The sequence below is a fragment of the Acinonyx jubatus genome, chromosome A3 (genome assembly GCF_027475565.1).
Source record: "Acinonyx jubatus isolate Ajub_Pintada_27869175 chromosome A3, VMU_Ajub_asm_v1.0, whole genome shotgun sequence".
Taxonomy (NCBI): domain Eukaryota; kingdom Metazoa; phylum Chordata; class Mammalia; order Carnivora; family Felidae; genus Acinonyx; species Acinonyx jubatus.
This window is the reverse complement of record NC_069388.1, coordinates 53520745-53543287: the sequence shown is the minus strand read 5'-3', so window position 1 is coordinate 53543287 and position 22543 is coordinate 53520745. Positions and strand designations below refer to the sequence as shown.

Below are 22543 nucleotides of genomic sequence, written 5' to 3'. Positions count from 1 at the left end.
AATTTGTAAGAGAATGTTGATTTCATCTGGAGAAGCCTGGGGAAGTGATGTAAATTACAGCCACACTGATGGGAAATTGATCATTTTTCATCTTCCTCATTTAACCTCTTTTGCTTTCACGTCCTTCTCCTGGCCCCAGAGAGCAGTGAGCGGGCAGGGATGGTCTCTGCCCATTTCAGGGCAGGGCATTGTATGGGTGCTTCCGATACCAATTTAGTGAATGCACCTTCCCTTCTCCCTCAGTCCTCACCAGCCAGGATTTTCCAGCAGTTTTATTTTGGCCTAATGTCCTTGGGATATCCTTGTTCTTTACTTGTGTATCAGCAGCTCATTGTATGTTTACAGAGTATTCTGACGGACTCCCTTTATCACAACTGATCACAGTGACCTCTCTAAGTAAGTGCTTGGTAAGTGTATTAATTTTTATAATTTTACAGCTCAGGCAAACCAGTGCTGTGCATTCTCATTACAGCTCGTGAGCTGGAAAGAGTGTACGCAGTGTGCTCAGTGTAAAAACGACTCACTGCTGTTGCTACTTGTGTTTTTCACAAGACGCTAAAATGTTTTACTGTCTACTGTACATTCAACAGCTGAGTAAGTTCTCAACATTTACAAATTTTGAATGAACGGATTCTTCTTCTTGGGGGTGGGTGGAGTTCAAATTACTAAACACTTCATTTTGTGGGGGGGAAGTGTATTCACAAACAAAAGGAAGAGCCTTGATGTCTTAGTAGTTGATAGTAAAAAGAAGGCTTATAAGGGTGTGTCAGCTCTGTAGAGGTTCACCTTCGACCCGCTCCTGCCCGCCTCCTCTAACCCCGTCCTGCCTTGGTGGCTGGACAGAGCCATTAGATTTCAGGAACGCCGTTCCCTTGTGGTGTTGCTGGCACCTAGCCAATGTTCTGGGATTACTTTAGCGACCTTCCTGTGGAGAAGGTGGTTTGGAGCCTGGTGGTTTCTGAAGGCCCTTCAGGCCGTGCTATTTTTTTGATGTTCTTGACTGTCTCTCATTGTAAGCTGTGATTTCTTAGTTTCTAGGATAACCATATTCAGTGTGGATTTTTAAGGTAGAATCATAGAACGCATCCTCATGACTTCCCATCGTCAGAACTTCAGTGTGTCGTTATCAGTTAATGGCCAGTCTTGTTCCATCTTAACTCCTGCACACTCCAGTGGCTTATTTTGGAAACAAAACTGAGATACCGATTCATTTCATCTGTAAATACTATAGTCAATACTCCAGTAACGGTAATTCCTTGATTTACCAAACCTGCAGCCAGTGTTCTATTTCCCTAACTATCTCAAAAATGTATTGCTGTCAGGGCACCTGGGTGGCTCAGTCGGTTAAGCGTCCAACTCTTGATCTCGGCTTGGGTCATGACCTCACGATTTGAGTTCTGGCCCGAGTCGGGCTCTGTGCTGATGGTGTGGAGCCTGCTAGAGAGCCTTCTGTCTCTCCTTTCCTCTCTGCCCCTCCTCCACTCTCTCTCCCTCACTCTCAAACATTGAAAAAAATTATTGCTGTTGAGCGGTCTATTTGATATTGCCACCCTCTCATTTTTACCCTCCCCCCCCTGCCCCCCCCACATTGTGAATGATCTTTTGGAGAAAGCAAGTCTTAAGGTTTTTTTGGGTTTGTCACAGCTGCAGCTTGCTAACCAGATCCTTACTTGACATGCCTCCCCACCCCAGTCCTGGTGTTTCCTGTAAGCAGCTGGTCAGGGCTGGAGCCCATTCTGGTTTGATTTTCTGGCAAGAGTGCTTGATGGGTAGTGTGTGTGCTCCCGTTGGGAGGAGGGCATGAGAACAAGCAGCCTTGGTGATCACTGCCTCCATCCATAATTCATCAGGAGTGCAAAACATCCTGGTCGTGTCGTTCCTTCTGTGTTTCCTCGCCAGATGAAAGGAATATTCAGCTGTTATCCTGAGGTACGTTTACTTAGGAAAGTCTTGCCCCCTATTTGGCATCTTACAGAATAAATAGTTCCAGTTCCCCAGCATCCTCCATAAGCCACCAGTGAGGTATTTTGTGTGTCTTTCTTTTTAGAGACATTATGAGCTCATGATTTAAGGTATTTCTGGAGTATTTTCATTCATTGCCGCTGACATCCTTGTCTCCCCTCTAAGTGTCCGGTTGCAGCCACGCTGAGCTGTTGGAGGTCACTGCCATGTTCTGCTCATGCCCAGAGTCTGTGACATAGTCACATAGTCACTGAAAGTGAGGGCCGTGCCCACCCCAGACTGGGGCCCACATTTCTTCAAAGACCGCGGTCTCCTTAGTAGGAAATGGAATTTGGGGACTACAGTTTGGGAGTTAGGGGCCATTGCTTCCAGGCCGGTTGTTGTATCTGGACCTTTTCAGTGGATAAAGGTGGATTTGTTCGTTGGTTTTGGTTTGTTTTCTCACATAATCCAGTGTAAATTCATGCTGATATATTTAAAAAAATTTTTTTTAACTTATTTATTTATTTATTTATTTGTTTATTTATTTATTTATTGAGAGACAGAGACAGAGTGAGAGCGGGGGAGGGGCAGAGAGCGAGGGAGACACAGAATCAGAGAAACAGGCTCCAGGCTCTGAGCTGTCAGCACTGAGCCTGACCCAGGGCTTGAACCCAAAAACCATGAGATCATGACCTGAGCTGAAGTCAGACACTTAACCGACTGCCCCAGATACTGATACTTCTAATTCAAAATTAGAATTAGCAGATATTTTACTTCTTTGGTTTTATTTTTGTATTGCTTTTTTCTTATGCCAAAAGTTTTTGCCCCTAAAAAATTAGCATAAGAACTTATTTGCTTGATTATTGTATTTATACACAACACATAATGTTTAGAATACCTACCAACATTTTTACCAATAATATGAGTAGTGAAAACAGCTGAAGATATCTTTGTCCTTAAGGTTTATCCCACTAGGGAAATACAGTCAAATTACTGTGTTTCAAAGTCTCTTGGAATAATTTCGTGTATGTTTATGCCATCAACTCAGTATATGACTTGGTTAATTGGTTTCCATTCTGCTTTTGATTTTTTAGGACTTAAAAAAGTTAATATTGGTTTACAGTTATATAAACCATTTCGATAGTTCCAGAGCCAAACCAACTGTGCTTAGAGAGGTCTCATTCTGTATTTTCAGCCTCTTTTTCTCTAGCCCTTCCCATCACTATTTTTCAAAAGATTTTTTGCTCCTTCCCGCTTTTATTGCTTTTTAATGCAAGCACAGACATATATTCATACAGTTGTATATTTATTTTCAATATTACTCATTCTCTTAAATAAATAATAGCATACGTTACCCACTTTTCCCAAGCCTGATTTCAGAGGTTGTCTTCTAATTACATGGCATACTGTGACTTAGCTAATCATGACATTGAATTTAACTGAATATGCCTATTTATTCAGTGTTGGAAAGGGTAATTGTAGAAACTGCCATCTAAATATTTTAATCATATTCCAAAATAGTTAAGAAAATACATGAATATTCCTGTCTTATTGTAGCTGTTTTAAAACACACACACAACTTAGTCTATTTCATTTTCATGTATTCTAGTTCAGTGGGTCTCAGCGGGGTGATTTCGTTCCCTGGGGGACATTTGGCAATGTCTGCAGTGTCTGGAGACCTTTTTGATTGTCACAGCTCCAGGGAGGCTGTAGGTTACCACCCTACAGTGCATGGGCCCGGCTCTGCGACAAAGATTTACCCACACCGACCCGTCAACGTGTCCCCGGGGAGAAACCCTCTCAGTTTAAAGCAAGCTTTTGAGAGCTTGGGTCACCTCACTTGACCCCCCTCTCTCTCTTTTCTCTCTCTTCTTCTTCAATAGATACATCTAGGACTTTAGGAAAACACAAGTCATTTCAAATGAAAAGACAGGAGAACATCAGTGATGGGTGCCTCCCCAGGCTTGTATAAAGAAAAGTAACTCCGTACTTGAAAGCTCCATTTTAGTTTACTCTGGTATAGATCATGTGTAACCAAGTATTTTGGGGGGAGACAAATTCTGCCTTATCCCAGGTCTCAGGAAAGCACAAGTTGTTAGGTGTGTGTACCTAGAACACCAACTGGATGGTCCAAAGTGACTAAAGTTGAAATTTTGATGAGATGGCAGCGTTCTGGGCACTTGGGTTCAGGGTTGATCTTTGCCATATTATCCGTTTATGAAAGATTCCCATTCAAAGGCGCACATGAGTATAGGTGACTAGTGGGAAGGTGGGCATTATTGCTGTCTTACGAAGTTATTTTGTCGTTGGTGGTGTCCAAGCGAACTCTGAGGATGGTGTGCATTTTTCTTATCTCTTTCCTTTGCATTTTCTCCTTTTATTATCTTATGAAATACTCCATTTCAGCTAGAGAAAGGAGTGAATAATTCAGTTATCTTTTTTTTTTTTGAAATAAACCCAAGGGTATGAATGAATAAAAGAACAACACTGAAAGAAGGAAAAAAAATACCTAAGAAACATACAAAGATGGTATTTGACCACACACCCTTCCATCTCAGGGCAACTGCAAAATACCCTGGATTTTTTTTTTAAGTTTTTTTTTTTTTTTACAACATTGATTTTTATTTATTTTTAAAATTTAAATCCAAGTTAGTTAACAGATAGTTTAATAATGATTTCAGGAATAGAATTTAGTGATTCATCATTTACATAGAATCCCCAGTGCTCATCCCAACAAGTGTCCTCCTTAATGCCCATTACCTATATAGCCCATCCCCCTACCCACAACCCCTCCAGCCACCCTCAGTTTGTGATCTGTATTTAAGAGTCTTTTGTGGTTTGCCTCCCTCTCAGTTTTTATATTATTTTTGCTTCGACTTACATTCATCTGTTTTGTTTTTTAAATTCCACACATGAGTAAAATCATACGATATTTGTCTTTCTCTGATTGACCTAATTTTGCTTAGCATAGTACGCTCCGGTTCCCTCCACATTGTTGCAGATGGCAAGATTTCATTCTTTTTGACTGCCGAGTAATACTCCATTGTATGTATAAACTACATCTTCTTTATGCATTCATCAATCGCTGGACATTTGGGCTCTTCCCATACTTTGGCTGTTGTTGATAGCACTGCTGTGAACATTGGCGCCCATGTGCCCCTTTGAAATAAGCACACCTGTTTCCCTTGGAGAAATACCTAGTAGTGCAATTGCTGGGTTGTAGGGTAGTTCTATTTTTAATTTTTTGAGGGACCTCCATACTGTTTTCCAGAGTGGCTGCACGGGTTTGCATTCCCACCAGCAGTGCAAAAGGGTTCCTCTTTCTCTATTGTGATTTTAATGCAATACGGATGAAAGGGGCATCCTCCCTTTTACAGGTAGGAGCCACCTGGGGGATAACAGCACTGTGTTCAGTTGCACTTGGTTGTTTGCAGAGAGGCCCTGGGAATGTGAGCACAGAGCATAGGAGGCCGATGTTTAAGGTGGGCAAGTCTGGTCCTTGATGGTTTCAGAGCTTTGGCTACCTTTTTGCCTTTGGTGATGAACAAGAGTACCCAATAGTTTAGTGTTATTCCAGAAGTTCCTAACATCGCTGCTCCTTTTCCTCCTTTTTCCACCTTGTACTTGCCCACTCTTTTGCATCGAGTAAATTAAGTGATTTGGGAAAAAAATGGATCGGCATTTCTCCTTGACACAATTAAATGCAATACAAATTCGATTCCAGGAAAGGAAATATATATCACTAGAATAGTTAAGACGTTAGCGATGACAGTTAACAGGTATGTCAGCCCTCTTAGGAGTTGGTTTTCTGGGATAAATTTTATGGACTTTTTACTGGTGAGCTTTAACACTTTGTGGTTGGTTTCGACGCTGCCAGTGGGTGTGGAAATGTGTTACAATGTAGGAGGGTGGTCTTTCAGAAATAGATTGAGCCATCAAAACTCCTTTTTGATTTTAGCTTTGTGGTCCTAAAATACAAACATTTATTATCCTTTTTAGGTCTTTGACTCACACCTTATCCCACCAACCCCTTTTCTTTCTGCCTCTTTCCCTGCGCCCACAGAAGAAAAGCTGACATTGATTTATAAGCTTTTCTTCCTTTGCCAAATTCAGAACCTTAGAAAATACCTCTATTTTAGCCTTTCTACTAGTTTTTTTGGGGGGAGGCCCTTAAATATGAGAGGGTTCTGAAGCCTGCGTCGACTTTTTTTTTTTTTTTTTTTTCCCCTCTGCAGAATAAAACAAGAGTTTGTGCTGTTTCCGGGTACTGAATGTTGCGCTCACGGGTCTGGGGCAGGAAGGGACCACCAGCCCTGTTCCGTGTTGTTCCAGTGGAAGGGCAGAAGATGGTTTCCGTGTCTTCCGAAGTAAGAAAAGTCGGCATGCCCAAGTGGCAGGCTGCCAGTCTGTGTGGGCAAGTGGAAGGAAGTCCTGAAATACTGTGCCCACTCACAGGACGGCGTCGTGGGGACTTCAGGGTTGGTGGAGAGTATAGCGCGGCCCTCATCATGTTGGGGTTCCTGTCAGGCCTGAGGGAGAGGGCTGTAATCACATGAAGGAAAAAATCATTGATTGGGTTTCTAGCAACTCTCAACCGAGATGGGATTCGTTATGATTACCCCATAGTTGGAATGAGGGAGCAGAAGCCAAGAATGTGGTAACCACAGTTGAGACAAAGCACCTTAGGTTGTGGAAGCCGATTGGCTTGTGCCTTTCTGTGGAAACAGGATGCTTCTGGAAAACAAAACCAGTTCGTAAATTTGGCCCTGAAAACTCTTTGAGCAATTTGGTGTGGAGTCATTAATTTATGGTTTCATAACTTTTTAAAGCTACTGGCACTAACTGCAGATTTCTAAAGAGTTTAATCATCCTCAGGAAGGTCTGACTGTGGGACGACTGGCTGCATTAATCTGATTCAGTTCATTTCCGAAGAGAACAAAATTATATCTACGTTCTCATTAATTTACGGGTGTGATCCATCTATTTCAGAGCCGATATTAAATTATCTCCAATCTCCAGAAGATGTGTTTTTGAACATAAGTAGCTGTAGGATTTAGGATTCTCTGAAAGGAGTAGACGTTAAGGTTAGCTTGCTGTAAGATGTGTTTTCTATCTGCTGTTATTATTTTGTTGAAAAAAATTTTTATTTGAAAGAATAATGCGTATAAACAAGCAAACAAAAGGCAGCTGAAATCTAACGTGGAGGAAAGCCTGCCTCCTGTCACCAGATGGCCTCACCAGAGGCAAGGCTTATAGTTTCTTGTACGTCCAGAATGTTCTGGAAATATCTAAGTAATAGGTTACTCAAATCATTACTTTCCTTATTGCCCCCCCCCCTTTTTCTTATAACATGAAGAGGTTTCTCTATTACTTACTTTTAAAAATAAGTAAAACCACTGAATACGTTTTAATTGTCGAATTTTTATGGTGTGTGAATTGTATCTCAATTTAATAAAAAGTAACCTTAGAGTTTGGGGACTGATTTAGAGAGAAAAAATGAAGGGTGAAATGCTTTTATTTTCGTATTGTCAGATACAAATAGTGAGGTTCCCGAAAGATCCCTGTAGCTAGGATTAAAAACCTATTTTTATGGGTTATTTAGATGGAGAAGCCTATAGTGAGCTCACCAAGGTTACTGATAATTAAGTTCAAATGGGTCATGAATCTCAACATAATGAGGATAAAGTGCGGGATGCACTTGAGGCAGCTTAACCAGGCAGCCAAGTGGTAGTTAAGTTTCTTCATAGATAAATGCATTTGGGAAAATAATCTCAAGTGTTCTTAACCGTATTTTTCTTAGTTAACAATCTATTTCTGAACTCTTTCCTCTTTAGAATTTAGAGGCATTCCTCCTTTTTTGTGTGACTAGCACTTTGTATATAGATGTAATATATTTTACTGTTTACCTATTGATGGACATTTAGGCTGTTTCTTTTTTTTTTTTTTTTAATTTTATTTATTTTAAGAAATCTCTACACCCAGTATGGGGCTCAAACTCATGACCCCGAGATCAAGAGTTGCATGCCCTTCCGCCTGAGCCAACCAGGCGCCTCGAGGCTGTTTCTGTTTTGATACATCTTACCCAATTGCTTTTCACTGAGTTATGTGATTTTGCATTTTTGTCACCAGTACAGGAGCTTCCCCACAGCCTCACCAATATGCCATTTTATTGTGATAAAATTAAATTTTTTTTTTATTTTGAAATAAATTTAGGCTTACAAAAATTGCAAAAATAGTGCAAAATTCTCTGTATACCCTTCATCCAGCTTTCTCAAATGTTAACATTTTAAATAACCACATGGCAGTGATCACAATGGGAAGTTCACATGATACCGTGCTGTTACCACATTTTCTGATCTCTGACATTCTGATAGGTGAGCGGTGGTATCTTCCTATGGCTTTAGTATACGTGTTTTATTGCAAGTGAAGTCTAGCATCTATCTGAAAGCCAGATATTTTCTTTCCCAGTTTCCTTTGCCCCTTTTCTTGATTTGCCGGTCTTCTAATCAATTGTAAGGAGCTCTCCTTGAATTAGGAAGAGTGTCATGAATTGCAAATATTTTTTTTCTTAACTTTTTATTTGTCTTTTGGATTTGCCTGGGGTATATTTTGCCGTGTAAAAAACCATTTTTATTTTTATGTAGATGAATTCAAACATCTTTTGTGGTTTCTGGATTTTTAGTCATAGATTTAAAAAAGTTTTTCCTTCAAGGCTATAAAGAATTTCTTCCATATGTCCTTCTATACTTTTATTTTTTCACGGTAAACCTTAGATGCATTTGGAATTCATCCTGTTGTAGGATGTGAAGTGTGGCTCCAACTTTGTTCCAGATGGCTACCAAAGTATCCCATCACTATTTATTGAGAAGTCGTGTCTTTCCCCCAATGACTGCAGCCAGCACCCATTGTCATATACTAAATTCCCAGAAGCATTTGGTCCTGTTTCTGTGTTCCTATTTCTAACGTTTCTATAAGTCCTTTCCGTTATATGCCCTGCCCAAGTGGAACTGCTGAGTTCTTTGAAAACTTCCTATTATTTTAAATAAGATAACCTTCTATGCAAGTCCATAAAAAGCAAATCGCTGTACTTCTATATAAATAAATGAGAAGACAGAGGCCCAAGGATCACAGAGTTGTTTTGGCCTGGGGTAGAAAGCAGATGGTTCCCTCTATTGTGTCCAAAAGTGCATGCAATAGATCCCTTGCAAGAAGTCATTTAGAGGGTCCTTACCTGGACCACCCCTCTGCAGTCTTGCCATCTGTGTTCTTGGATGTGGGAGGCAGGTTAAGGATGCCTGGTGAGAAATTTGATTGAAAACAGTTAATGACAACATTTTTTTGAATAATGTTTTATTTATTTTTGAGAGAGTTGAAGAGGAGGAGTTGCAGAGAGAGGCAGACAGAGAATCTGAAGTGGGCTCTGTGCTGACAGCGGAGAGCCAAATGTGGGGCTTGAATTCGTGAACTGTGAGATCATGACCTGAGCCAAAGTTGGATGGTCAACCGACTGAGCCACACCCAGGCGCCCCTGACATTTTTTTTTTTTTTTTTTTTTTTGGTTAAAGAGGGGGAAGAAAAAGAGAGGGCAGGTGGGTAAGAATCCCCTGAAGCCTTTTCTTTGGTATGTTTAACTTTTGGTCTTTTGGAAATCTGTATCACTTAGAACTGCCATGCTCATAGGACACAGTTAAGCCTGTCTTCCCACCAGTGTTTGACAGAGATTGTAACCAATTTCTCCCTTAGCACATGCTCCTCTGGAAGACGGTTCAGTGCAGTTGTTCAGCCTAGGTACCCCGTGCAGTCTGGCTGTCTGTGGTCTCCAGCACGAGAGGCGGCATGCGTAAGGTTGAGGCCAAGGGCTCCAGATTCTCACGGCACCCATGCACCTCTGTACGTCTGGTAACTTCCTTGCTTCGAATGGGAACAATAAAACCTCATCCTGATGTCAGGACTGAATGTGATAACGTAGGATTGGTGTTTAGCCTGTTAGTCTGTGGCACCCAGTAAACGCTGAGTAAGGGACTGCTGTTGCATTGGTCTGTTTTCCTTCCCTCTTTAGTGCGTGAAACTCCGAGGCACACAATTCCTGAATTTGCAAGCTGATGGAAGATAGGATATGACCTGGGAGTAAATGAGAGAGTGGCATGTACGTGTGTGACTGGCAGAGGTGAGGTGAGGCGAGCCTCAACGTTCTGAGGTCCAAAACAAAAAAATGTTCGTTCTGTCTTTTGTTTTTTTTTTTTAAACAAATTTTTTTTAAACCTTTGTTTATTTTTGAGACAGAGCATGAACAGGGGAGGGTCAGAGAGAGGGAGACACAGAATCTGAAACAGGCTCCAGGCTCTGAGCTGTCAGCACAGAGCCCAACGCGGGGCTCGAACTCACGGACCGTGAGATCATGACCTGAGCTGAAGTCTGAGCTACCCAGGCACCCCTGTCTTCTGTTGTTAGAGAGATGGACCGAGAGCGTAGGCGTGGTGTTTGGTGTCAGATATGACCAGTCGCAGAGGCAGGACTCATCAACTTTCCCCTACATCGGGGGGCTTTTGTTGCTGTTTTTTTGTCAAAAAGAATAATCCTTAAAATAGAGCATATGAAACAGATACTGTGGAGGAGGAATTGAAGCCCAAAAGGAGAGAAGTGAGCAGAGCACTTGACCGCGTTGCATTCGAAGCTCCAGGTTCAGATGCGGTGTGTGCACACTCACTGGTGGATGACAGAATCCCTGTTGATATTCTCTGCATGGCCTTGAAGGAGAGAAGTTCCAGGAGGTTGGAGCCAGTGTATGTTCTAATTTTCTAAAAGGAGAAGAAAGCAGGATCAGGAAAGAGACCAATAAACAGGTTACTGAATGGAGATGAAAGCTGGGAACGGGGAGCCTGTCGGCATCTCTTCTTGATGCCACGTGGCTGGATTTCAGCAGTGTCTCGATAAAGTTGGACCCACTTACGTCTGTAGTGTTAATATACCTTCTCACTTTGGGCCCTCCCTTCTGACCCAGGGCATTCTTTAGGAGCCTTCTGGGCTGTTGTCTCCTTGGGGTTTCATCTGTGGTCATCTGCCCTCTTGGTACTCTCTAAGTCCCCCAGTGCATTTCCTCCCCTAACCCCATATCACCTCATGTGCTCCGTAAGTTGTTGGGGGATGGTTGTGTGTGTTTTATTTTCATAGTCTGTTTACACATACAAAAAAGGGTGTACAACATCAACAGAAAGAAAAGGAGAAAGTCTGAGGGACAGAGCCTGTGAGACACCTTTGTCGCATGCTTGGCTATAGCTCAAGGGCGTGAGGGGGTGTGGCTCATGGCCCAAAGAAAAGATAGGGAGTTCCAGGGCCAACGGAGCGACCTCCACCCATCGTCCTCTGATCTCCCAGTCGGCTACTCATCTACTCTGGGGGGACTGTCCTTGGTCTTCTCTGGCAGGCCCAATGCAAAGGTTGGGTGTTTAGGGGCAGGGTGGCCCTCGGCTCACTCCCCCACTATGACCAGAGGCATTTCAGTGTCTAATAGGGGGAACAAAGTAGTGTTTTCTCTGAGTGCCCCTATGCACCTGGGACTTTGTATGCCACTTAGTGTATACAACACATCTATATAACACATCTCTTCCTGCTATTTTATAGATGAGGAAACCTAAGCTTTGGACGCAGTAAGCCATTTTGCCAAAAGACAGAGCCAGTAAGGGATGGGGCTGGCATTTCATTCCAAAGCCAAAGTTCGTTCACCAAACAGGCCCATCTCCCTGTGTATCGAACTATTATGTGAATTGATAGCTGGTATGATGGCCTTATGGCCACCGAGTGTAGACTGCTAGTTTGACCTTCCCTGAGTGAAGGTCTCAGATGTGTGCTGTCCTTGGCAGTGATTTGTACCGCAGCATGGATGGAAACCTGGGTATCAGATTTAACCATGATAAACGGATGGAGTGATAGGGATCATCCAGGACCGAATCAGAATCTCGAATTCTTGGGGTGCCTGGGTGGCTCAGTCGGTTAAGCGTCCGACTTCGACTCAGGTCACGATCTCGCGGTCCGTGAGTTCGAGCCCCAAGTTGGGCTCTGGGCTGATGGCTCGGAGCCTGGAGCCTGCTTCTGATTCTGTGTCTCCCTCTCTCTCTGTCCCTCCCCCGTTCATGCTCTGTCTCTCTCTGTCTCAAAAATAAATAAACGTTAAAAAAAATTTTTTTTTAAAAAGAATCTCGAATTCTTGCAGAGCTGGAACGATGGACTGAAACCGGCCTGGTGAAGTGGAGCAGGAGGATTAGTGAGGAGCACACAACGCTCAGAAAACACCTGCCCAGGTGTGATGAGAGGCCACGCCCCGCCCCGCCCCCCAGGCAGGTGTGATCCTGCCTGAAAAGCATGGCGGGGTCAGGCACTGTTACCATGCGAGTTAGCAGCAGTGTGTCCATTTTCTGGTCATCCCTGACTCATTGTGTACGTCTCTTACACAAGTGATGGACAGTGATCTATAGCATCCAGAAGTCCCATTTTGGCTCTTCCAGTCAGTCGTCTGTTGAGTCTGCTTTGTGGGAGTAAACCATACGTCTGTCTTGTCTACTGTGTGTCCAGCACCCAGCACGGTATGGGTTGGGTGACTTAACTTGAAGTCTGCCTAGAAGCAAGAATGGGGTGATGAGTTTCAGGGAACCTTGTCCTCTTTCCAGTGAGGAAGGTTTTGCTTGGAGAAGAGGTCCCGAGAGACATTTGTAGGTCCTCTGTCAGAAGATTCGTCTCAGGAAAGTGAGATTAGACCTCCTTGTTTGTTCCATCATAAAATATTTTTTACCTAAAGCTGTTATGTTTGTTTATACACACACACACACACACACACACACACACACACCCACACACACACACTCAGTTTGATTGTCTCCTTATAATTTTTTTATTTCAATTTTTTTTAATGTTTATTTATTTTTGAGAGAGAGATGAGACAGAGCGTGAGCAGGGTAGGGCCAGAGAGAGGGAGACACAGAATCGGAAGCAGGCTGCAGGTTCTGAACTGTCAGCACAGAGCTGACACGGGGCTCAAACCATGAACCGTGAGATCATAACCTGAGCCGAAGTCCGACGCCCAACCGACTGAGCCACCCAGGCGCCCCTTATAATTTTTTAATTGTAAAGCAGACATTAGCAGAAATTTTGGATAGCACGCATCTGTTTTAGACGTTACCTAGAAAAAGTTAGCTGATGTACATATTATATAGGTGAATTTTCTTGTAACTGAAGCAATAAAGAAACTCTGCTGTGTCATCTCATATTTGACTTTGGTCCCTCACCAGAATGAGGTCTTTAGAAGGACAGCAGGTGTTCTGTGCCTTATTTATGTACGGTGTTTGCACATAGTGGATATGTTGCACGTTTTCATTGACTAAGCATGCCTTTGATTCTACCAGTGAGGTGACTGATACTGCCTCCAAGCAAACCTAGTCTCCAAGGCTAAGTAGAAGCCTCAACATCCTAAAACTAGTGAGACGTAGACCTGGGATTTGCATCCAGTTTAAACAAAGTCCTTGTGTCCTTTACAGCCTATGCAGAGGCATGGCCAACTTCATTACCTGGATTAATCTTCTTTCAGACAGCCCTTGTGTTCGAATATTGAAAGTTGAGAGAATAAGGTTTCTTGATCTGGCCCTTTTTACTTTCTCTTCTTCCTCTGTAGTAGTGGTTCTTACCTGCGGCTGGCATTGTAACCACCAGGAGCTTTCACAAATTGTAGACATACTAATTGAGTAGATGTTAGGAAGGATCTGTTGAGAATGAATAGGCAAGCTAGTGCCCTTTCCGTTTCTGGATTACATGGTAAAAACACTCAAGATGTTGGCTATTGTACACAACCTGAAGATACTCTGTATTTTGCCTACTTGGGAATCTGAGTGATGGGTTGTAAGGTGAAGGAGAAATTGAACTCATGAGCTGAGTCTGTTCTGTCCCTCAACCTCTCAAAGGTTTTGGCTTTGCATGTTTTTATGGGACAAATTACATGCATAGAGGCAGTTGTAAATTTCATTTTTTATTAATTTCAAGGCCTAGTCCATAAAGGGTTGGTTGAACAAAATGGTGAATTCAGAGCAAGTTTGAAATCTCTTCCTGTTTCCTCTTGTGCACAAAATTGCACTGTGGAGCGAAAGTTTATCATTTCATAATGTGTGTAAATGAAGGGATCAAAGCTTTTTTCTTTTTTGATGCTTACACTGGGTGAGGATTATCTGAGAAGACCTGGCAGACCAAGGAAATGGGTTTGACTTTCTGCCAGGTGGTCATTGAAATGTTTTTTCCTTTGTGCCCAGTTAAAAGGCTGGGCCTGTAGATTTTCACGCTCTCGTCTGGTTTCAGCTTTGGAAGTGCTTACACAGCTAATCTGGCATTTGTGATTATTTCTACTTTGAGCTCACCAGGAGGCTCTTTGGGGATATTCAGACAGAAATGACTTAATTGGATTTCAGCCCACACACAGTATTTGAATGGCTTTATGGATGACATTAATTGGGCAGCTGCCATAGGAAGTCATATATATATATATATATATATATATGTATGTATATATATTTGAACTCTAGAATTTCAAAGTACTCTTTGATTCATTCCCTCTCATTGATTCATTGCTAATTTATTTAACAAGTGAAATACTCTAGAAAAATTAATTTATAGCAGTAAAATTAAGAAATATGGTTTGTTAAGTAGAACCATCCTTTGGTTTTGGCATGGTTACATCATTATCTGTATTTAAGGCTCCATGTTCACACTCACAAGCTGGCTCAAGGACAGTTGTATAAGGGATTCAGGGTCTCTTGGATTGAAATTTGGGAGGAGAGGATTCTGGGCCAGATGGCACTGAATGCTGTAGGGTATTGGACAGTTGCAACAGATCTTACAAATATAATTAAGGAAGTGAAAGTTTATTGGATGATAAATGTCGGATATTATCATTTTATCGAGCGCCTGCCATGTGGCCAAGCCATATGGACCTCAGCATGTGGAGGTCCTTTCCTGGAGGCTCTTCCTGTCTAGATAGCCTTGAAATAGGAGAGTTTATGATTATAAAAGAGTGATTTCCTCAGAAACATCTTCCATTCCTGTAGAATGTCCCCAAAAGGAGAACATTTGAGTTCATGTCTGAGCAATGAGTTGGATTTGGCTGGACAGTGGCTTTGGGAAGCTGGAGGGGTAAAGATATTCCCAATATAGGGAAAGAAATAGTAGACATAAAGGCACAGAATTGTGAAAGCATCTGGCATTTGGGGAAAATGGGGGTTAAACACACTCTGACCATTTTAGGAATATTTAAAAGTAGCTAAGCATACTTTCGGAACACAATATTATTAACACTTCCGTTCACTTGGAATAATCATAAATTTGTTCTGGAAGTTAAACTTTATAACTGTTAGCCTTTTTTTGATCGGAAAATTTAATTCACTCAACTTCCTTTTCATTCCATATTTTATGGAATTTTATGGGATATGTTTAGGGGATACTATATTATCTATATGAGCATCACCCCTAATTAAAAGTGGGAGAAACAAATCAAGTGTATTCAGTACCCATCAGAAATGAATGAAATAGGATAATATGCAGTGAGATTTTTTTTTTTCCACACAGTTCTTAGAAGCAAATTCGGGGCACATGGGTGGCTCACTCGTTAAGCGTCCCACTTTGGCTCAGGTCATAATCTCACGGTCCGTGGGTTCGAGTCCCGCATCAGGCTCTGTGCTGACAGCTTAGAGCCTGGAGCCTGCTTCAGGTTCTGTGTCTCCCTCTCCCTGTGCCCCTCCCCCACTCATGGTCGGTCTCTCTGTGTCTCTCAAAAAAAAAAAAAAGAAGAAGAAGAAGCAAATTCATTCTGTGGGAGGCTTCTCAGTTACCAGTAATCTACAAATTAAAACAAACAACCTTCCCACAAAATCTTCCTCCAGAGCTCAATTGTTCTCTAAACTTCCAGGGATTTCTCAGATGCCAAAGATCATGGACTCTTCCCAGTCTTTTTTGAGCCACTACCTTCATCTAATAGCTATAAAAATCATGTCTCCCACCCTCATCTTGAGAGTTCCGTTTTGGTTTCTTAAAAGGCCAATGATGTGATCTAGAACAAAAACGGGGTTTGAATAGCCCTTCAGATCCCTGGAGTACTAAAATCTGCATCAGGCCCTATAGTTCACTCACTTAGGAATACGGTGGTTTAATCCTGAGTTAATGAGAACCTAGGCCCTCCCCTGAACAGCTCTCTCTAGATGTTTCCATCCTGTGATGCCCATGCGTGTCAGCTGCAGGCTTAGCAGATTTAGTGTTCTCTCTAAAATTAATGTGTGGCACTAAAATAACGCCGAGGTGTTGAACTTGAAGGGCAGGGGAAATAAAGGATTTGAGATTTCTGATTTGATTAATTCTGGGCTTAGATTTATATAAAACAATGGAAATGTGCCTTGTAGAAAAAAAAAAAAAAGGACTCTTGTTTTAGAGAAATACAGGGGAAGCATTCTCAATAGGGTAGTTTGGGGGCATGAATGCTGCCTTTCTGGGGTTGTGTAAGAGTGTCCGTCAGTGAAACCATGCCACCTGGAGCCACTGCCCAGGACCCATCTGCCCCACGGATGGTTATTCTTTTTTAAATCATTTTATTAAAAACCAGAAGAACAGCATTCAGTGCTTCGACTATTTTATGACTTTTAGTCTTAGTATTATATACCTATTCCCAGTTGAAGAAGTAGAGTGGGACCTTTTCTTTTTGAAGGGCCTAGAAGTGGAGGGAAGCACCATGCCTGTGATCCCAGGGAGGATCCCGCTGGAAAATGGAACCAGTGGAGGAGCGCCTGGGTAGTTCGGTCGGTTGAGTGTCCTACTCTTGATTTCTGCTCAGGTCATGATCCCAGCGTCATGGGATCAAGCCCTTCGACTGGCTCTGCGCTGAGTGTGGAACCTGCTTGGGATTCTCTCTCTCCCTCTCTCCCTCTTCCTCCCTCCCTCTCTTTTTCCCTCTCCCTCTCTCCCTCTGCCCCTCTTCCCTGCTCACACACACTCTCTCTAAAATAGGAAGGAAGGAAGGGAGGGAGGGAGGGAGGGGGGGAGGGAGGGAGGGAGGGAGGAAGGAAGGAAATGGGACCAGTGGAAAGGACAGAAGTGGGGGACTGCACTGATACATTAATGCCTCCAATATGTTTTGTCATTTACTGAATCATTGATTAATTGGGTTGCACCCTGGTACCAAGTACAGGGTCAGTCCTGGGTCTCTGCCCTTGAGAAAAGTTAGTCTTCTTTCATCTGATGAGTCCCTTGTGCTAACTGCCCATTCCCTGGAAATGCCAGGGGTGGAGGGACACGTAAAACAGCATCAGAGAAATGGAATTTACAACATCCAGAATGCTAAATGTTCTGCAGGACAAATGACCCAGCTTCTATAACAAATCATCATTAAAATAAAATAGATTTAAAGTGACTTGAAAGACATACAAAACATTGTAATTTGTGGGCATTATTTGGATCCTGATTCAAATAAATCAGCTATAAAAAGACATTTATGAGGTGGCTTAGTTGGTTAATCCGGCTCTTGATTTTGGCTCAGGTCACAATCTCACAGTTCCTGAGTTTGAGTGCCACATTGCACTCTGTGCTGATGGTGTAGAGCCTGCTTGGGATTCTCTCTTTCCCTCTCTCTGCTCTTCCCCTTCTCATGTGTGTGCATGCTCTCTCTTTCTCTCTCTCTCTCTCTCTCAAAAAAACTTAAAAAGACATTTATAAGCAAATTGGGAGAATTGGAACACTAAATGTGAGGTTTATATTAAGGAATTAATTGTTCTTTTAGGGGTAATAATGGAGTTGTACTTATCTACTGGTGATACACACTGAAGTGTGTATAGATAAAATAATTTTTGTGTGGGATTTGCTTTCAAGTCACCTAGTCGGGATTGGGGCAGAGTGATTGCCTATAGGTCCATAGGTGTTGAGGTTGAGTGTTACTGTACCTGGGGAGACATACCCTGGTTACTTCTGCAAATGGTTAAACATCTCCGTTAAAATGCAAAGTACGCTGATTATGGTACAGTATGGTGAATGTTGCAGTAGGACTTTGCACTGAGGAGGGAAGGTAAGACCTTCTATGTAGGGGAACTGGGAGCGTGTTCCCAGAGGTGGCAGTGCTTAAACTGGGTTTGGAAGAAAGAGTATGTGTGTGAAAACTGGAGAGTCTGTTCCTTTTGTGCCCAGGAGGAAGGAAGCCAGGAGATGCTGTGTGTTTTCTGGTGGATTTATTACTGACTGGTTCCTTCCATTCATTCATTCCTTCATTCATTTAGGGCATGTTTTTCAGGTTGCTGGGGTACGTGATGAGAACTGGTGAAGAAGATGGTATATTAGTTTGCCAGGGCTTCCATGACGAAAGACCACAGGCATTGACTGGCGTAAAGAACAAATTTATTTTCTCACAGTTCTGAGGCTGGAAGTCCAAGAGCACGGTGTTGGCAGGTTTGGTTTCTCTCCTTGGTTTGTAGATGGCTGCCATCTTGCTGCCTCCTCCCATGGTCATCCCTCTGTGCTCGAGCATTCCTAGTGTCTCTTCTTCTTATAAGGACGCCAGTCATATCAGATTAGCATCAATCTCCATTTAACTTAATGACCTCGTTAAAGATCCTATCTCCAAATACTGTCACATTCTGAAGTACTACTGGGGGTTAGGACTTCAACAGAGGAATCTGGGGGGACACAACTCAGACCCAGAAGGAAGAGTGCTTGACTGACTCTGGAGGTATCCAAAACTCTTTCGAGAGGAGGGGCCTTGAACAGCCTCTTGAAAGAGGGTAGGATTTCAGCCCTCTACTGGGCACTGGAACAGGGTGGGGAGGGAGCCAAGAATCTGCAGGAAGTTCCCAAATATGAGGTGAAGGTGGGAGACGGCTTTGGAGACCAAGTCAGTGAGCAGCCATCTTAGCAGTGGAGTTCTGAAATGGCAGAACCGGAATGGAGAGGAGGGCTGATGGTGAGGGCTTGCTTAGTGCCGGGGGCAGGGGGTATGGATGAGAGGAAGGGGAGAGAGCATGTGCCCTATGTCCTGGCTGGGCTTCCCTTCCGGAAAACCATGCAATGAAGAGAAATGGGAAAGGGGATGTGATTTTATCTAATAGATTAATGTCCTAATCACCAAAGTAAGACGTAGTTGCAAAAATGTTACAGAAAAGTTAAGAGTAAAATCATACTCCTCACCCGTTTCCACCCCATAAGCTTATTGGTTGTAACCACTGTTAACAACAGCCTGTGTCTGGCCTTCTTGCTTGCTTTTTAAGATTCTGTTTTTAAAAAGTGTAAATTAAAGAGAGAGAGAAAGAGAGAGAAGGAGGGAGGGGAGAGAGAAATAGGATTTGCTTGGGGTTCCTGGGTGGCTCAGTTGGTTGAGCGCCTGACTTCGGCTCAGGTCACGGTCTCACGGATTGTGAGTTCGAGCCCCATGTCCGGCTCTGTGCTGACAGCTCAGAGCCTGCAGACTGCTTCTGATTCTGTGTCTCTCTCTTGCTCTGCCCCTCTGCCGCTCATGCTCGCTCTTTCATTCAAGAATAAATAACACATTAAAAAAAAATTAGAGAATTTGCTCACCCCTACCCCATTTGTTGACCTTGGCCTTTCTTCCATTTCCCCCCATTCTTTCAGTTCTTTATCCCCCAAAAGTAAAGGACTTGAACTTCAGCAAAATAATTAATAATTCTTATACATATTCATAGTTAAAAGCCTTTGAATTACCTGGCACACCAGAATTGTCTCAGATAAGATTTTAGAGTCTGTGTGTCTTGTCTTGTGTTGCCTTGCCTTCCCTGTCCGTCCATCCTGCCTTTTGAAACAAAAGGGGGTTTTGCCCAAGTTTTATCCAGTAGTGCATGTTAGTGTTTAAGGTTTAGTTTTGTCAGTGTACCTTTTATGTGTATTGTAACTATCTGGACAGCAACAGGCCTGTGTCATAAAGAGTGCTAGTGAGCCTTTTAATAATGTGACGGCCATGCCTCATTTTGTTGCTCTTTGGTCATATTGCGTTTTTCACGAATTGAAGGTTTGTGGCAACCCTGGGTTGAGCGAGCCTATTGGCGCCACTTTTCCAACGGCATTTGCTCACTTCACATCTTCATGCCACGTTTTGGTTAAGGCTTGCAATATTTCCAACTATTGCATTAGTATTACATTTGTGATTAATCACAGTGATCAGTGATGATGGCTGGCATTTTTTTTAGCAGTGAAGTATTTTTTAATTACGCACGTACATTGTTTTCTTAGACCTAATGTTATTGCACACTTAATAGGCTGCGTTATAGTGTAAATATAGGTTTAAAGGCACTGGAAAGCCAAAAAAAAAAAAAATTCATGACTTGCTTCTTGCAGTATTCATTTTATTGCAGTGGTCTGGAACTGAACCCTCCGTAACTCCAAGGTATGCCTGTATGTGTCATTAGATTGTCTAGCTATGGCGTTGGGGTGGATAGCAGGCTTTGTAGGCTGATCCCGAAAACTGATTTGGACAAGGGGGAAGATCTCAGGAGTAACACATCTTATCAGACCTTTTGGAGAATGGAGTTTTGTACCATCAACTATATAAACAAAAATCTTTACAAACCATTGGAAGTGGGGTTGCTAATCAAATTCCTGTCTGTTAGAATTTTTAGGCAGTGGACTGTAAAACTTAAATTCATATTAAGATTTGCATTATGACTTTTTTGTCATGGTATTTTAGATAAGCCTTAATAATTTTTTTGGTACCGCATTGTCAAGTTTGATAATTCTTAAATTCACTTGTATGTCAAAGCCGCAGAATTGGAGCTGAAGGACCCTTGTCCTGAAGGAGAAACAGAGGCACAGAGTCATACAGGGCATTGGGTCACTGAACCAGGCCTGGGACCCCATTCTGATGTGTGGCCTCATGCCACTTTTTGTGATCCTTATATGTGGTTGACCCCATTGCCCTCAGTTTCAGTCCTACAAGGCAGAAATTTCCATTATTTTAGAACGTAGAAACCTCAGAGCTTAAAATCTGACCCATTTTCCCTCCTCTCCAAACACCTGCCTTAGCCATATGTGATGGCACTTTGTGGCTGTTCAGAGAGTTAGAAATCAGTACTTCTTTTTTTTTCCATTTTCATTAATGAACTTCTAATCAACAGATATAATCAACTGATAACCAGCATTGTCATTTAGAACAGATAGAAATCCAGCCCAATGCAGAAAATCTTGGAGTTTGTCAGGGCGCCTGGGTGGCTCAGTAGGTTAAGCATCCAACTTCGGCTTGGGTCGTGATCTCATGGTTCGTGGGTTTGAGCCCCGTGTCACGCTCTGTGCTGATGGCTCAGAGCCTAGAGCCTGCTTTGGATTCTGTGTCTCCGTCTCTCTCTTTGCCCCTCCCCCATTCACGCTCTGTCTCTCTCAAAAATAAACACACACACACATAAAAATTAAAAAGAAAAAAACTTGGAATTTGTCCTGCTCAGGACTGCTTTATCTTGAGTAAGAATCCTAATTTCATGGGACCTTTTGAAATTTGGACCCTTGCTTATGGCCTTCCATTACTCTCTGGGCCCTGACTGGGGACCACTGTGCATGGTGTGAGTCCACATGGGGGAAGAAACTAGGGTTGAATTTTAGCCAGGCCACTCAAGGAGACTTTTGTATAGCTTTGTTCAGTGTCTGAAACTAGCACTTTCCCACCGGAATAAAGTTTTCCACCAAGTAGCTTGGTAGGAATGAAACATAGTTAGTTCTGCCAGAAGTCACCAAGATAGCCTGGCCCCATGTCCTTCTGGTCAGGCAGGGACCCTGCATATTCCTTCTGAGCTGGATGTCCGCTTGGGCCACTGTAGGGCCTATGTGCTCTGAAGAGGGGTCTCACGTGGAGAGGGCAAAGAGGGGTAAGAAAGGGTGAGATGAAGCTGTGACATTTGGGAGCCCAGAGGGCCTAAAATTAGGGGTCTGGAGGTTTCTCATGGTGCATTTGGTATGTGTAAGATTGGGTTGTGATGCCCACCTGATGTAACCTGCGACTCTTTTGGTTGTGTGCACTACTCAACCCAGTCAGATGATGTTTTTCAGTAATTCTTTTTGCTGCATTAACATCTAAGAGAAACGGTTCCTTTGAAAATAAGGTGCTGTGTGCCTTCGTGGGCTTGCTTCTTTGACGCAGCATTATGCCGTCCCTACCTGATTGGAGAGGCTGAAGCTGGCCTCCCAGTGTAGCAGATACTCCAGACCGATGGCGGCGGCAGTCAGTCTCTGCTTGAGTCTCCAGGCTCTACCTGTTAGTGGTGATCTTTTCTGAGGAGAAAGAGCATTGGAAGGGCTCTGAAATCAGGCCAGGACGCCTGGCTGGCTCAGTCAGTTGAGCGTCTGACTTTGGCTCAGGTCACGATCTCACCGTTCGAGGGTTCAAGCCCCGTGTTGGGCTCTGTGCAGACAGCTCAGAGCCTGGAGCCTGCTTCGGATTCTGTGTCTCCCTCTCTCTCTGCCCCTCTGCCGCTCATGCTCTGTCTCTCTTAAAAATAAGTAAATGTTAATAAAAAAATTTGAAACCAGGCCAGCGTAGGTTTAGATTCTGGCTGTGGGCCATCTCGTGGCTTAGTCCCTGAGCTGAATGATAAGATTT

General features: G+C 42.9%; 1 protein-coding gene across 3 annotated transcripts in view; it reads left to right on the top strand.

Moving 5' to 3' along the window:
* NCK2 (NCK adaptor protein 2) overlaps positions 1–22543 on the top strand; it is a 152494-nt gene that overhangs the window by 52444 nt on the left and 77507 nt on the right. Inside the window, exon 1 of one of the 3 annotated variants that reach the window (XM_053200364.1) lies at positions 6180–6311. The exons of the other annotated variants lie outside the window; for them this stretch is intronic. The gene's annotated coding sequence lies outside the window, so the exon portion shown is untranslated. Of the gene's footprint in view, positions 1–6179; positions 6312–22543 lie in introns of those variants that run through there. 3 annotated transcript variants of the gene reach the window in all.